Genomic DNA, 14646 nt, shown 5'->3' with positions numbered 1-14646 from the left:
ACATAAAATACAATAACCACCAAATATGTTTGGACATGAGAAGTTGTTAAATGATAATAAGCTTTTTTTAAATTTTAACAGCAGATTGATACGACTAAACTTTCAATTCTTGCTACGCTGAGGAATACGTGCCAGCAATAAATAAAACCTATGGTAAACAATAAGTAAGTAAAAGATGACTCCGGCAAAATCTTCCAAAACAGTCACAGTTGTTAAGTTAAGAACTGGCAATTTGGAATAAACACCCAAGTATGGGAGATCTGATAAATATTTTGACATCCATCGAATGGATATACTGACAATTTAAGCTCAAGCAAAAAATAGTGAGTATAATTAAAAATAGAAATCTATCAACAAGGCAATTAGAAAGGAAGTTGCATTAAAATTTTGTTCAGCACACCAAGTATAATGGGCGTTCAAACAGAAACGAGCTGGAGGCGTAATTACAAAAACCATTACTTGTATGTTAGAAGTATTGATCCTGGCTGTTGAGACACTTGTCCCTCTGTGACACAAGGCGGTGGATGCCTGCCTCATAAAATTCCCGGGGCTGCGATGTTAACCTGTTCCGCACGTACAGCTGGATGTCGTCATCCGAAGTGAATCGTGTGCCCCTCAGAGCCTTATTAAGGGGACCAAAAATGGCGTAATCACAGGGATAGAGGTCCAGACTGTATAAAGAGTGGCCGAGAACCTCCCATTTGAATTTCTCCAGGAGTGCCACGACTGTGGTGGACGTATGAGGCTTTGCATTGTCGTGGAGCAGAATGACCCAACCTGTGAGATTGCCTGATCGTATTGATTTGATCGCTTGGTGGAGGATGGTCAAGGTTTGCGAGTAACGCTGGGCATTCACTGTTGCCCCGTCCTGCAGGAAGTGAATCAGAAGGGGGCCGTCTTGGTCAAAGAAGAACGTCAGCATAATCTTTCCTGCACTAGTGTGGACGACGACGTCCAACTGTACGAGCGGAACTGGTTCACATCGCAGCCCCGGGAATTTTATGAGACAGCCTCACTGTGTCACAGTGGGAGAAGTGTCTCAACAGCCAAGGTCAATACTTCTAACATACAGGTACTGGTTTTTGTAATTATGCCTCCGACTCATTTCTTTTTTAACGCCCCTAATACATACGCAAAATATTTGATCAGGCAAAAGAACTACTTCAAAATTTAATTACAATATAGCTCAAATGTAGACCTTTAGGCAGAGAGTGTAGAATTTAAAGCAAGTACATCAAAGCTTTAAGAAGGGAAAGGCAAAACTTAATTTGACGAAGGGAAACTGCAAAGGTGAACGGTTCCACTATAACAACAGTGGACAAGCCTCAAACACAGCCGAAAGACACGTGCAATGGTACAACAGCAACACGCACTCGCGGCCGGCAGCCGTAGTAATGTCGGGCTCGCATTTCACAAGCCAAAGAGGCATTGGTATCAAACACCATAGGTGAGGTGTAGGCTACAGAAATACAAATTACAGAAACCACAATCGCCAGCTTCTTAAGAGATCACGGCTATAAGCCCAAAAATCCATCGTAAGGTAGCAAAAAGTACTCCAAAAAACTGAATAAAGGAGATAGAATTTAAATCACTGGTAACGGAGTGTAAAAATAAGATAACTAACGTCTCACAAAACAATTCAGGTAAACGTTCCACCGAAATCGCACGGCCAAGTGCCTATTTGAATCAAACAGAACAAGTAAACGACGAGCTTACCCCTTAAAAGGAATACTTAGTGACTAGGTATTACAAACAGTGTTTCCTTGTATCAGTTCTCAGACTTGACAATTATCTACAACCTAGTTTCAAAACACACATATTAGTACAGGGAATTCCCCGTAAAATAATTAAAAGGTAAAATTACAAACTTTACATAATGCAGAAAAATCTCAAAGTCAGTGAACAGGAATTATACCACACGGCTCATGACTAAGTTAATATAACTGAATAAAGAACTTCATTGAACACTAGAGCTCAAACTGCGAACTGCCATCCACACGAGGCGCAAATTAAGTTCCACTAGTAAACCAATGAATCTGAATGTGCTGAACAGCTTACGGCCTTGGTAATCCACACCACGTAAAGGTCTTAGAAGCACACTTTATCGCCAGTGCAGGGACAGTCACTAATGCCGGCCTCAGTGGCCGAGCGGTTCTAGACGCTTCAGTCCGGAACCAGGAGACTGCTACGGTCGCAGGTTCGAATCCTGCCTAGGGCATGGATGTGTGTGATGTTCTTAGGTTAGTTAGGTTTAAGTAGTTCTAGGTTCTAGGGGACTGATGACCTCAGATGTTAAGTCCCATAGTGCTCAGAGCCATTTGAACCATTTTTGAACAGTCACTAATTTACACCCAAAATTTACACCAATGCAAGGATACAACATGGTTGCGGCCAAGATTAATCACGATAAATTAGAATATTCCAGTGCTTCACGTGGCACCAACAGCAGGGGCACAGAATCAGAGCGAGGGCGGTACTGATCGCAAAATTTTCCAGTAATGGTTCCTGCACGCGTGGAAACGATGCGGGAAAAACTGCAAGCGTCTATGCTCGCACAGCGTGAATAAACAGGGAAGTGCAAATCCACTGAAGGCCGTAGGAGGACAGCAATGTGATTACTACTACCCAAACGGGCGACAAGTCGATCTCGGCAGAAACAGAACTAACGGCCGAAGGAACCGTGGCGCGCGAAAATCCACGCCTGTTACCCTTACAATGTGCCCCTCCTACCCCTTCTCATCTCACGACCCATTGCTGTCCTGTTTCAGATTCTCTGAGACAGAGATCATCTACGAAAATTGCAAGTTAAATTCGCGCCGCCTATCGGGGGGCCAGTGAAAGAAGGCACCGGGAAGACAGAGAGAGAAAATAAATTGACACCACCACGGCTCACAAAGCTTCAGTTGCTCTTTCGAAAGAGGTAAACATCATCATAGTGTAAAGAATCTGTCTCCTCGACACAGCGGGAAGATAATTTTGTAGAAGCTGTTTAAACTTTCCTCTCTGTACATTACAGGCATAATTTGTCTCAAAGTTGATAAAATTGTGGATAAATTTGAATCCTAACCTTTACAGCATCCACAGGGCTCAGAGCGCTATCGGCAGAAACATGTGCAGAATCTGATGCAATAAGGCAAAGTGATGTACGCCACAAACATATTTCCTCTCTTCTAAAATTTCTGAGTACAAAACTTCGAAAACGTCATAGAAGCTAAATTTACAATGACCTCGGGTCGAACATCCAATAAATGTTGGTGTCTATCCTTTAGCCAAGCCTCGCTTTCCATTCTCTTTCAGCACCACATAGAAACTGTTAATGGTCGATAGATTTATATTTCGCGAAGTCAACCTGAATAATACATTTAACCAGATGAAGTGGAGCCACCATTTTGTGTGTGAGTCCACCAAGCCCAATGCAAAATATTTTGGAGAACGAAATTAACACGACACACAAACAGGGAATTCTGTAGACGTCGCAGCAGTCTTCCTTCCAGGTTTCACGCCAACGGTATAGCGCACGACACACTTCCTAAAGGAAACCTAAAGGGATTTTCATCCACAGCTAGTAGCAAAAATTTAAACATAATTTGGAATATAGTTGTTGTGACTCGGCAACACAGCCAAGTCACTATGAGAGGAAGCCGAAAGGCACGCGTTTAAGCTCACGCAGACTGGCGTGAGGTCTGGAACAGTTAAGGGAATTAATAGTAGCAAATAAAGTACGTAGTGGATGTAATACTTAACTTTAACTTTAATCCACAATTGTAGAACATCTCTCGTTACTGTACATGCTTCACAATATCAATTATCAAATGCTATGGCGCCTTGCTAGGTCGTAGCAAATGACGTAGCTGAAGGCTAGGCTAACTATCGTCTCGGCAAATGAGAGCGTAATTGTCAGTGAACCATTGCTATGAACGTCGGCTGTACAACTGGGGCGAGTGCTAGTACGTCTCTCTAGACCTGCCGTGTGGTGGCGCTTGGTCTGCAATCACTGACAGTGGCGACACGCGGGTCCTACGTATTACTAACGGACCGCGGCCGATTTAAAGGCTACCACCTAGCAAGTGTGGTGTCTGGCGGTGACACCACATTCCTCCCCCGCAAATCGGCGTACGGTTGTGTTATAAGGCTTCCGCCCGCCGTGGGGAGGACCCCATGTTGACGTATGCGACGAGGTGGGGAGCCTAACAACAGGCGAGGCTGTGCCACCCGCACCCGGCCATTCGGTCCGAGGGGAGCTAGGAAACGCCTGAAAACCTAGTCCAGGGTGCACGCCAACATGCGGTGTATGCGCCCTTCAAGAGACCGGAGGGGCCGAAGATTCGACCTCCATTGGGGCGGGGCAGCCGACGGGCGAAGACGACTTCTGGTCCGGAGCGGGCAAGAGTTCCATGTCGGAGGACAGCTGGTCACGGGAAGCGAGCGGCGGCGCGTGACCCAGGGAGGCGCTTGGCGGCTGCAGCGAAGCGTCCTTGCGGGCGTCGCCGGCGGGAGAACAGGCGGCGGCGGCGGCGGCGCGTCGCCATGGGGCAAAATGGAAGGCAGCGTCGGTAACACCTGGGGATGAGGCGAGCCAGTAGATGGGTCCCCAGGGCGCTGACCGGACGGCACCGTCGCTGAAAGCAGACGGGGAGCGGCAGAACCCGTGCGACGACAGAGGCGCAGCTGATTGAGATGCCGACGCACCTCACCAGAGGCCCCCAAAACCAGATACATAGCGCGGCCGAGGCAGCGAAGAATGCGCCATGCGAGCCAACGCTGTGAACCTCGATAGTTGCGATAGTATACAACGTCGCCTGTAGCAAAAGCAGGGGTCTGCCGCTGCACAGGAACTTGATGCGGCGGATGCAGCAAAGACATCAAGGTTCGATGAGGACGACCGTGGAGCAACTCAGCCGGCGAGCGACCATCTCGGGGCTGAGAGCGATACGAGGACAAGAAGAGCAATAACGCGTCCTCCTGAGAATGCGACTCTTGCAGCTTCAACATCCGTGACTTGAAAGTCCGGACCAATCTTTCAGCGGCACCGTTTGACTGAGGCGAAAACAGCGCGGATATCAGATGTTGAATACCATTGGCCTTGCAGAATGACTGAAATTCTGCGGACATGAATTGTGGGACATTGTCGGAAACAATAGTCTGTGGAAGACCTTCAATACAAAAGATAGCGGATAACGCTTGGATGGTAGCAGATGACGTCGTGGAAGACATCTGGACAACAAAAGGAAAATTACTGAATGAATCGACCAGAACCAACCATCTAGCATTCCAGAATGGACCAGCAAAATCGATGTGTAAGCGTTGCCAAGGGGAAGTGGCTTTCGGCCATGCAAAGAATTTCCGCGGCGGTGCGGATTGTTGTTCGGCACACGCCATGCAAGAAGAGCACATTTTCGTAATCGCAGCATCGATTCCGAACCAAGTACAGTGCTGACGAGCAATTTGTTTCGTTCGCACTATACCCCAAAGCCCTCGGTGGAGAAGCCGTAAGACAGTGGACTGTAACGAACGTGGGACAACGACCCTGGACTGATCATTATCAGAACGCAACAGCAAAACACCACATCGTACAAAAAGTCTCTCCTTGTGAGCAAAAAATCGGCGAACCAACAGATCCTCGATCCGTGACTTTGACAAGGGCCAATGCGTAGCAACAAAACGCAAAACGGTAGCCAGGACAGGGTCAGCAGCTGTGGCTGTAGCTACACGACGAAAATCAATCGGAAACGATTCGACCACGTCATCGGTTTCCGAATCAATGAACAGGCAAGCAAGTTCGAAAGAATCGAATGCTCTATCCTCAGCAACAGGCAAACGGGACAACGCATCGGCGTTTCCGTGGTTAGCAGTGGACCGATACAAGATATCGTAGCGGTACTGCGAGAGGAAAATGAATGAATTTCTGCGCTGTACGTGGAGGTACAGGCTAGTTCGGATGAAAAAGCGATGTCAAAGGTTTGTGGTCTATGATGATGGTAAAGTGATGACCATACAAGAAATCATGAAACTTTGTGACACCAAATACGAGGGCCAAAGCTTCTTTCTCGATCTGTGAATAATTTCTTTGCGCAGACGAGAGCAATTTGGACGCAAAGGCAATAGGGCGATCGTGCGATCCATCTTTGTGCGCAAGCACAGCACCGATCACGAAATCCGATGCATCTACCATCAACAAAAGGGGTTTCTGGGGATCGAATGGCGTAAGGAAAGTATTAGAAAGCAACGCCGATTTCAACTGGCGAAAGGCGCGTTCGCATTCCGTCGTCCAGACGAACCTTTACGGCGTAAGCGATGAAGCGGAGCTGAAATGGCAGAGGCATGTGGTACATATCTGTGGTAATAATTAATTTTTCCCAGCACACTCTGTAGCTGCTTCAAATTCTGCGGCGAAGGCAAGTCTTGTATGGCACGGAGGCGCTCTGGACTGGGATGTATGCCTTGGGCATTGATTACGTGTCCCAGATATGGTAAATCACGAGCAAAAAACACACATTTGTTCTTCCGCAAGCGAAGACCATTTTGTCGCAAGACCTGAAATAACGTTCTGAGATTGGCTAAATGTTCTTCTTCCGTCTTTCCGGAGATAACAATATCGTCCAGATAGTTTGCTGCAGTAGGGACCGACGCACAAACAGCTTGCAGATATTGCTGAAACAATGCAGGGGCGGATGCACACCCAAATGGCAGTCTTTTGAACCGACACAAACCAAGATGCGTGTTAACCACCAAGACGCGCTGGGATTCGTCGTCCACTGGTATTTGCAAGTACGCATCTGCTAGGTCCAACTTCGAAAAATATTTACCCGGGCACAGTTTGTCAAAAAGATCTTCCGAGCGGGGTAAAGGAAAAGTTGCAATCACTAGTTGTGGATTCACTGTAGCTTTGAAGTCCACACAAAGTCTCAATTTTCCGGAAGGTTTCGGCAAAATTACTAATGGTGAAGCCCAGAGAGAAGCCAGCACACGTTCAATTACACCTTGTGATTCCAAATCGTGTAATGTTCGTGCGACCTCATCAAGCAATGCGTGGGGAACATTGCGCGCTCTGAAAAATTTCGGTTGCGCGTTGACTTTCAGCTCCAAATGTGCTTTATAGTTCGTAGCGCAACCTAGGCCCGGTGCAAAAATGTCTGCAAATTCTTCACATAGACGAGAAACACTGGCTGAAGGCACAGTCTGGTTCACTGAGAGGACCTAATTGACTATAGACAAGTTAAACAACTGAAATAAATCTAAACCAACCAAGTTCACTGCAGAAGAAGAACGAAGGACGTACAATGTCACAAGTTTTGTTTGTCCCATGTAAGTTGCAAGAAGGCTGCACTGTCCTAACACAGGGATATTCTGACCGGAATAGCTAGTTAACGTAACATTTGCGGCACGCAAGGGAGGTGTGCTCAGTTGTTTGTACGTGACGTGATTGATCAGAGAAACTGCAGCTCCGGTATCCAGCTGGAATGGGGTCACGTTACCATTTATGACCAAGTCTACAAATAGTTTAGTGTCCTGCTGACGACAAGAGGGACTGTCTCGTGCAACGTGAACAGACACTGGTACAGAAGCACTTGCTACTTGACGTGATTTCCTGCGACATCGATGCACACTATTTGTGGGACGAACACAGTCACTGTTAGAGAGATTGGCACTGGGCGGAGTGGAATTAACTACATGAATGTCCATGGGCGAAGGTTCACGAGCCTGAGTATTCTTGGTTCGATTCCAATTCTGGCGCGAAGCAAAGGTCCTGGAATGGTTTTTAGTGTCTGACCAGAGCTTTATCTGGCAAACACTTTGAACATGTCCTTCTTTATTACAGAAAAAGCAAATAGCTTGGCGTGACGGGCAATTCTCACGCGAATGTCTAGTAGCACACCGCAGACATGATTGTAGCACTGCATTTGCCTGCTTGCGCGGCACACTTAGCGAAGAGCTCGGTGGCAGCTGCGCGGGGGTGCGCGAGGGTCTGTTTACTGTTCCGAGCAGCTCGCCTGGCGGGCCGGTTAATGTGACACACAGCTGGCGAAGTTTCAAATGATTCCTGAGCAAAGTCAAGTGTGTCCTGCCTATCCAATATGTCCATCACTTGTTGAAGGGAGGGATTGACTAGTTTCAAAATCTGTTCCCTGATACGAACATCAGAAACGTTCTGTTCAATTGCATCACGCACCATAGTATCTGAATAAGGGAGTCCACATTCACACTCAAAAGCACAATCCCTAGTAAGGCCTTGCAAAGTTGCAACCCACTCCCGATTAGTTTGACCGGCCGTACGTTTTGTACGAAAGAACGTATACCGTTTGGCAACTACAACGTACATTGTTTGATTCCTTGAAATATGCATCTAATGCAGACAAAATTTCGGCGTAGGACTGAGTTGCTACGTCGCGTCGGGGAAACAATTTCACTATCACACGGTACGTGTGCACCCCGACGGATGCTAACAAAAAAGGCTGCCGCTCGTTACCTTGAATTCTGTAGGCGGCGAGATGGAATCCAAATTGGCGTGACCACTCCGTCCAGCTTTCCAGTGCAGCATCAAAATGACGAAAAGGTGGTGCAACTGCGTGTTGTGGCCGCGGTAGCGGTGAAGCGGCGGCTGCCGCATCGTTTTGCATTGCACGTTGACCCTGGACGAGCTGTGCAAGGGCATCCAATAAGGCCTGCGTCTGCTGATTCTGCAAGCGATAAAATTCGGACAGTACATCTGGAGATTGTGGCGAAGCCATGACACAAGTAAATTAGGGCAATACAAACGCTAAATCCTTGTTGCCAAAATGTTGTGACTTGGCAAGACAGCCAAGTCACTATGAGAGGAAGCCAAAAGGCACGCGTTTAAGCTCACCCAGACTGGCGTGAGGTCTGGAACAGTTAAGGGAGTTAATAGTAGCAAATATAGTACGTAGTGGATGTAATACTTAACTTTAACATTAATCCACAATTGTAGAACATCTCTCGTTACTGTACATGCTTCACAATATTAATTATCAAATGCTATGGCGCCTTGCTAGGTCATAGCAAATGACGTAGCTGAAGGCTAGGCTAACTATCGTCTCGGCAAATGAGAGAGTAATTGTCAGTGAACCATTGCTATGAACGTCGGCTGTACAACTGGGGCGAGTGCTAGTAAGTCTCTCTAGACCTGCCGTGTGGCGGCGCTCGGTCTGCAATCACAGTGGTGACAGGCGGGTCCTACGTATTACTAACGGACCGCGGCCGATTTAAAGGCTACCACCTAGCAAGTGTGGTGTCTGGCGGTGACACCACAATAGTACCCCTTGAAACCTAAGGTACTTGTCCTGATCCCTCTGTCCCGACTATCACTGCATCTGATCACTCAATTACGGAGGCATGCATTTCCACTCTTTCTGGGAGATAATTCAGCTATATCAGACATAGAATAGTTTCACAGTTTCCATGAGTGAAATGTCATTTACAGGAGACGTAAGAACTAAGAGCTGTCTGTATTGCTGTATTAATATGGCACTCACTTGAGTGCCAATTTTCTCGCATAGAGCACTATCGTTCGGTACTAGCTACTTGAAACAATACTACATCTATATCTACATGATTACTCTGAAGTTCACGCTTAAGTGCCTGGAATTCATCGAATACTTTCAAGCCAGTTCTCTACTTTTCCACTCTCCAACGGCGATCGGGGAAAACGAGCACTTAAATCTTTTTGTGCGAGATCTGATTTCTCTTATTTGATCATGATGATCATTTCTCCCTACGTTGGTGGCCTCCAACAGAATGTTTTCGCAGTCGGAGGAGAAAGTTGGTGACTGAAATTTCACGGGAAGATCGTGTCGCAACGAAAAACGACTTTGCTTTAATGATTCTCACCCCATTCACGTATCATGTCCGTGGCACTCTCTGCCCTGCTTCGTGACAATACGAAACAAGCTGCCCTTCCTTGAACTTTTTCGATGTCGTTAGTTCCATTTGATGCGGATCCCACACTGCTCAGCAGTACTCCAGAAGAGGGTGGACAAGCGTGGTAACAGTAATCCCTAGGTATTTAGTGGACGCAGCCTTTAGTTTTGCGTGGTTTATCGTGTAACCGAAATTTGGTAGATTTCGTTTACAATGTATTTGCTTTTCCGTATTTCTGTTACTATGAAGTAAACAGAGTGAATCTGCCGCTGCGTCGTAGACTATAGTTCACCTAGCGGCCCAGAAAACGACTTTCTAATATCACACAGTAGAACCGCCGTGAACTCATTAAAATGATTAGGGAACGCAGTAATGATAGGTTCATCCACGTCTGCACGAACCGGTTCTTGCGTGTAGAGGGTCATTGACAACTAGCGTGTGGAGGGCTGGCGCCTGCAGCCCTTCGCTCTTAATGAGCGCGTTCCCCTGCGGTCTGTCCGATGCCCTGTAGGCGACGACGTCGACGGCGGCGCCGTTGGTGACGTCACGCGCTGTGACCGTGCGGCGTGGCCGACGGACCGGATGAAGCGATCACACGCCCGGCACCCACGTGGGTGCGTATTTTTACCGCCGCCTCACCCCTTCTCATCTTTTTTCGTTTCCACAAAAGACCCTGAGGCCAGCGGGCGCAGCTCTGCGATTTATGGCTGGCGCCAGGTCCCTTCCCATGACGCGCGCCTGTATGTGTGTGTGGGTGTGTCTGTGTGTGTGTGTGTGTGTGTGTGTGTGTGTGTGTGTGTGTGCCATCGACTCCGCTGCTGGCGTCATCGTGATAATAAAAGACGGCTTTGATTCCCCTCACTTTCGCCCCAAAACCGCCGTCGCAAGAAGCTTTGTACACGAACTGCGTCAATGAAGCGAACGAAGTACTTTTGTAAATAAATGAAATCAACAATTCGGTTTCCAGGATGCTAGTTGCCAAGAGACCTGTATCCGAGACAAAAATCATCATTGAATCAATCATCAGTCAATCAACCTGAAATCATCAATGAAGCTGAGACTCTCGCGACACGTTCAGCGTAATTAAAGACATGTTCTGATGTTTGTCTCACGAGTAATAACTTTCTTTATCGTCCTGTCTATGTGGTGGCTAAAAAGAGATGCAATCTTCTCTCTGCAAACTTTTTACAAAAAAGTAAAGTTTAAATTTGATTCAACCTTCAGCGTCGCAAGCTTAGAGGCAACTACGCCCTCAAATATTCAAATTACAGAAAGAATATTATACCACCACTACTAGAATATGGGTTATATTTCCAGACACATCTCGTGAAGTTCGGTTCTCTCTCTACTTCAGTGTAAAATTATGACTAGCTACACTGGTATTTGCCCCACGTGGATTAATGTGCTGCTCCGACAAATTAATTGTATACACTTGACAGACACTCCATAAAAAAAGCACCTTTCAAACAACAGCGCTTTAGAAACTGTTCTACCAGAACATTTACGGTAAAACCAAAATCCTGTAATTACTCGTTACCTTAAGAAAACATTATCTTCAAAGTCTACAAACGGAATCATCCAAAATAGCCGGTTGCATTCTGGAGAATAAATTTAACCTTTTTCAATAATGTACAATATATTGCACTATAGAACATATCAGAAGATTACAAAGCACATAAATTATGCTTTGATTTTACCCCTAGAAATCCTGACTAAAAAGAGTGTTTTATCGTTGCTCGCAACCCCTATATACATTGAAACGCATGAAAATACTTTGCTATAGGTCAAAGAGACTTTCTTTATAACATCACCTATGCCGCAAAATTATACTGTCTCTGGATCGCTTCCCTGAATTTTAATTTTCCATCGCTCAAGGCCAAATGCCACTCGCGCCTTTCTTTTGGATCGTCTGTCTGTTACTACGTACAACAGCAGTTTTTTGGCGTCAGTGAAAACAATAACAGAAAAGACAATAACTGACGTGCACTCCTTTAATTGCAAGCTAGCTTGTAGAGTAAAACTTTTAAATTTAAATTATAGTTTTTTTGTATACTGAAAGTATACAATATCTGCTTACCGTACCGAAAAATACACACAGATTGCGAATTAAACTCCCTAACTCTCACCACAAAAAAAGGCTTCTCGTTTACTCACCAGGAAAAAGAAGCAACATGCAAAAGTATTACCGTACAGCATCCGTAGGGTTCCTATTTTGGGTGACATTTTTCAAGATTTGTGTTACTAATCAGCTAACCCAGGACAAATACCAGTTGCAAGTAGCCTATCTAACAGCTGTCAGGAAGAACAAAATTTTTATTTCTACATCTGCATCTACATCTACATAGACACTCCGCAAGCCACAGTACGGTGCGTGGCAGCGGGTACCCTGTACCGCTGTTAGTCATTTCCTTTCCTGTTCTACTCCCAAAAAGAGCGATGGAGAAACGTCTGTCTATATGCTTCCGTATGAGCCCTAATTTCTCGTGTCTTATCTTCCTGGCCCTTACGCGCAATGTATGTTGGCGGCGGAAGAGTCATTCAGCCGTCAGCTTCAAATGCCGGTTCTCTAAATTTTCTCAATAGTGTTCCCCGAAAAGAACGTCGCCTTCCCTCCAGGGATTCCCATTTGAGTTCGTGAAGCATCTCCGTAACACTTAAGTTTTGTTCAAACATACCGGCAACAAATGTAGCAGCCCGCTTCTGAATTGCATCTTCCTTCAGTTCGATCTGGGCAACGGCCGTGCCGCAGTGGATACACCGGTTCCCGTGAGATCACCGAAGTTAAGCGCTGTCGGGCGTGGTGGGCACTTGGATGGGTGACCATCCAGCCGCCATGCGCTGTTGCCATTTGTCGGGGTGCACTCAGCCTCGTGATGCCAATCGAGGAACTACTCGACCGAATAGTAGCGGCTCCGGTCAGAGAAAACCATCACAACGACCGGGAGAGCGGTGTGCTGACCACACGCCCCTCTTATCCGCATCCTCATCTGAGGATGATACGGCTGTCGGATGGTCCCGGTGGGCCACTTGTAGCCTGAAGACACGAAGTGCTCAGTTCGATCTGGTGCGGATCCCAAACTCGAGAGCAGTGCTCAAGTATAGGTCACACTAAAGTCCTGTATGCGGTCTCCTTTACAGGTGAGCCTCACTTTCCTAAAATTCTCCCAATAAACCGAGGTCGACCATTCGCCTTCCCTACCACAGTTCTCATATGTTATTTCTATTTCCTGTCGCTTTGCAACGTTACGCCCAGATATGTAAACAACTTGACTGTGTCAAACAGGAGACTAGTAATACTGTAACCGAACATTACAGATTTGTTCTTCCTATTCATCCTCATTAACTTACATTTCTTTCAGATTTAGAGCTAGCTGCCGTTCATAGCACCAACTGGAAATTTTGTCTAAGTCGTCTTGTATCTTCCTACAGTTACTCAATGCCGGCATCTTTCCGTTCATCACAGCATCATCAGAAAACAACCGCAGATTCCTGCTCTCCCTGTCGGCCAAATCATTTCTGTATTCAGAGAACAACAGCGGTGCTATCACACTTCCCTGGGGTACTCCTGACCATATCCTCCTTCGTAATGATCATTCGCCGTCGACGTCAATAAACTGGATTCTATTACCTTAGGAGTCTTAGAGCCACTCACATATCAGTGAACTCTTTCAATGTGTTCGTAGATTCGTTAACAGCCTGCAGTGGGGCAGCGTGTCAAATACTTCCCGGAATCTAGAAATATGGAATCTGCCTGTCGCCCATCACCCACAGTTCGCAGCGTATCATGTCAGACAAGGTCACGCTGAGTTTCGCACGAGCGACGTTTTCCAAAACCACGCTGATTCGTAGTCATGAGCTTCTCAGTATCAAGAAAATATATTATATTCGAACTGAGAATACGTTCAAGGGTTCTGCAACACACCGAAGTCAGGGATATTGGCCTGTAATTCTGCGGGTACGCTCTTTGATTTCCATTTTTTCATACAGTTATTGATTGGATTTAAAAATTCAAAATCTTGTCATAAGCCACTCGTTGTGTTTAACACAACAAGTGAAGTATTAGTGTTTAGAATCTATGTTTAGGCGTAGAGGAAGCGTAAGTCACGGTGCCCCAATTACTCTCGCTACATGTGTCATGTGTTTGAGAATGAGCGCACTTAGCAACTTCCAGCAAACTTTATCCATAATTTGAGACCCGTTCGAAACTTTCTGTCTCTTACTTCCCACGCAAAATGATAAAAGGAAAAAAAAATTATAGCTTACCATATTTTCGCTGTTCGTGCAGTAAAACTGTCGCATTAGGCATGACGTTTTAGTTTATTTATTTATTCTACTCGCAACACATATGGCAGGCAGCATCCACAAATTGCATTGAATTTTGTCACAAAATTATATCACTGTATGGCACATAGTTCTGGAGGTAAGATGTTTGATACAAGAGAGTTCGATTCTTTAAATACTGGGGGTCGAATTTTACTGGTATCCGTACAATTTATTAGGCTATGGTAGCTTATTTATTATGCTTTACATTCATGTTAGTTGAAATGTAATACACAAACCACCAGCACATTAAAGATATACCATTCTGTTATAATACTGATATCGTCGAACGATAATTTTGTAATTTGCGTTGTGGGGTCACTCTTGCTTACCCATCTATACGGATGTCGCATGGAGAGTGGGAGTAATGTCGTTTATTTATTAACGTCCGTCTTGATTACACCAGTTTCACAATTCACAATTAACGGTTTCGGTTACTGCCATCTTCGG

General features: G+C 45.9%; 1 pseudogene; it reads left to right on the top strand.

Moving 5' to 3' along the window:
• The first annotated feature begins 12606 nt into the window (after positions 1-12606).
• On the top strand, positions 12607-12723 carry LOC124778080 (annotated as a pseudogene).
• Positions 12724-14646: the final 1923 nt, after the last annotated feature.

This window comes from Schistocerca piceifrons, chromosome 2 (assembly GCF_021461385.2).
Source record: "Schistocerca piceifrons isolate TAMUIC-IGC-003096 chromosome 2, iqSchPice1.1, whole genome shotgun sequence".
Lineage (NCBI taxonomy): Eukaryota > Metazoa > Arthropoda > Insecta > Orthoptera > Acrididae > Schistocerca > Schistocerca piceifrons.
This window is presented reverse-complemented; position numbering and strand designations above follow the sequence as displayed.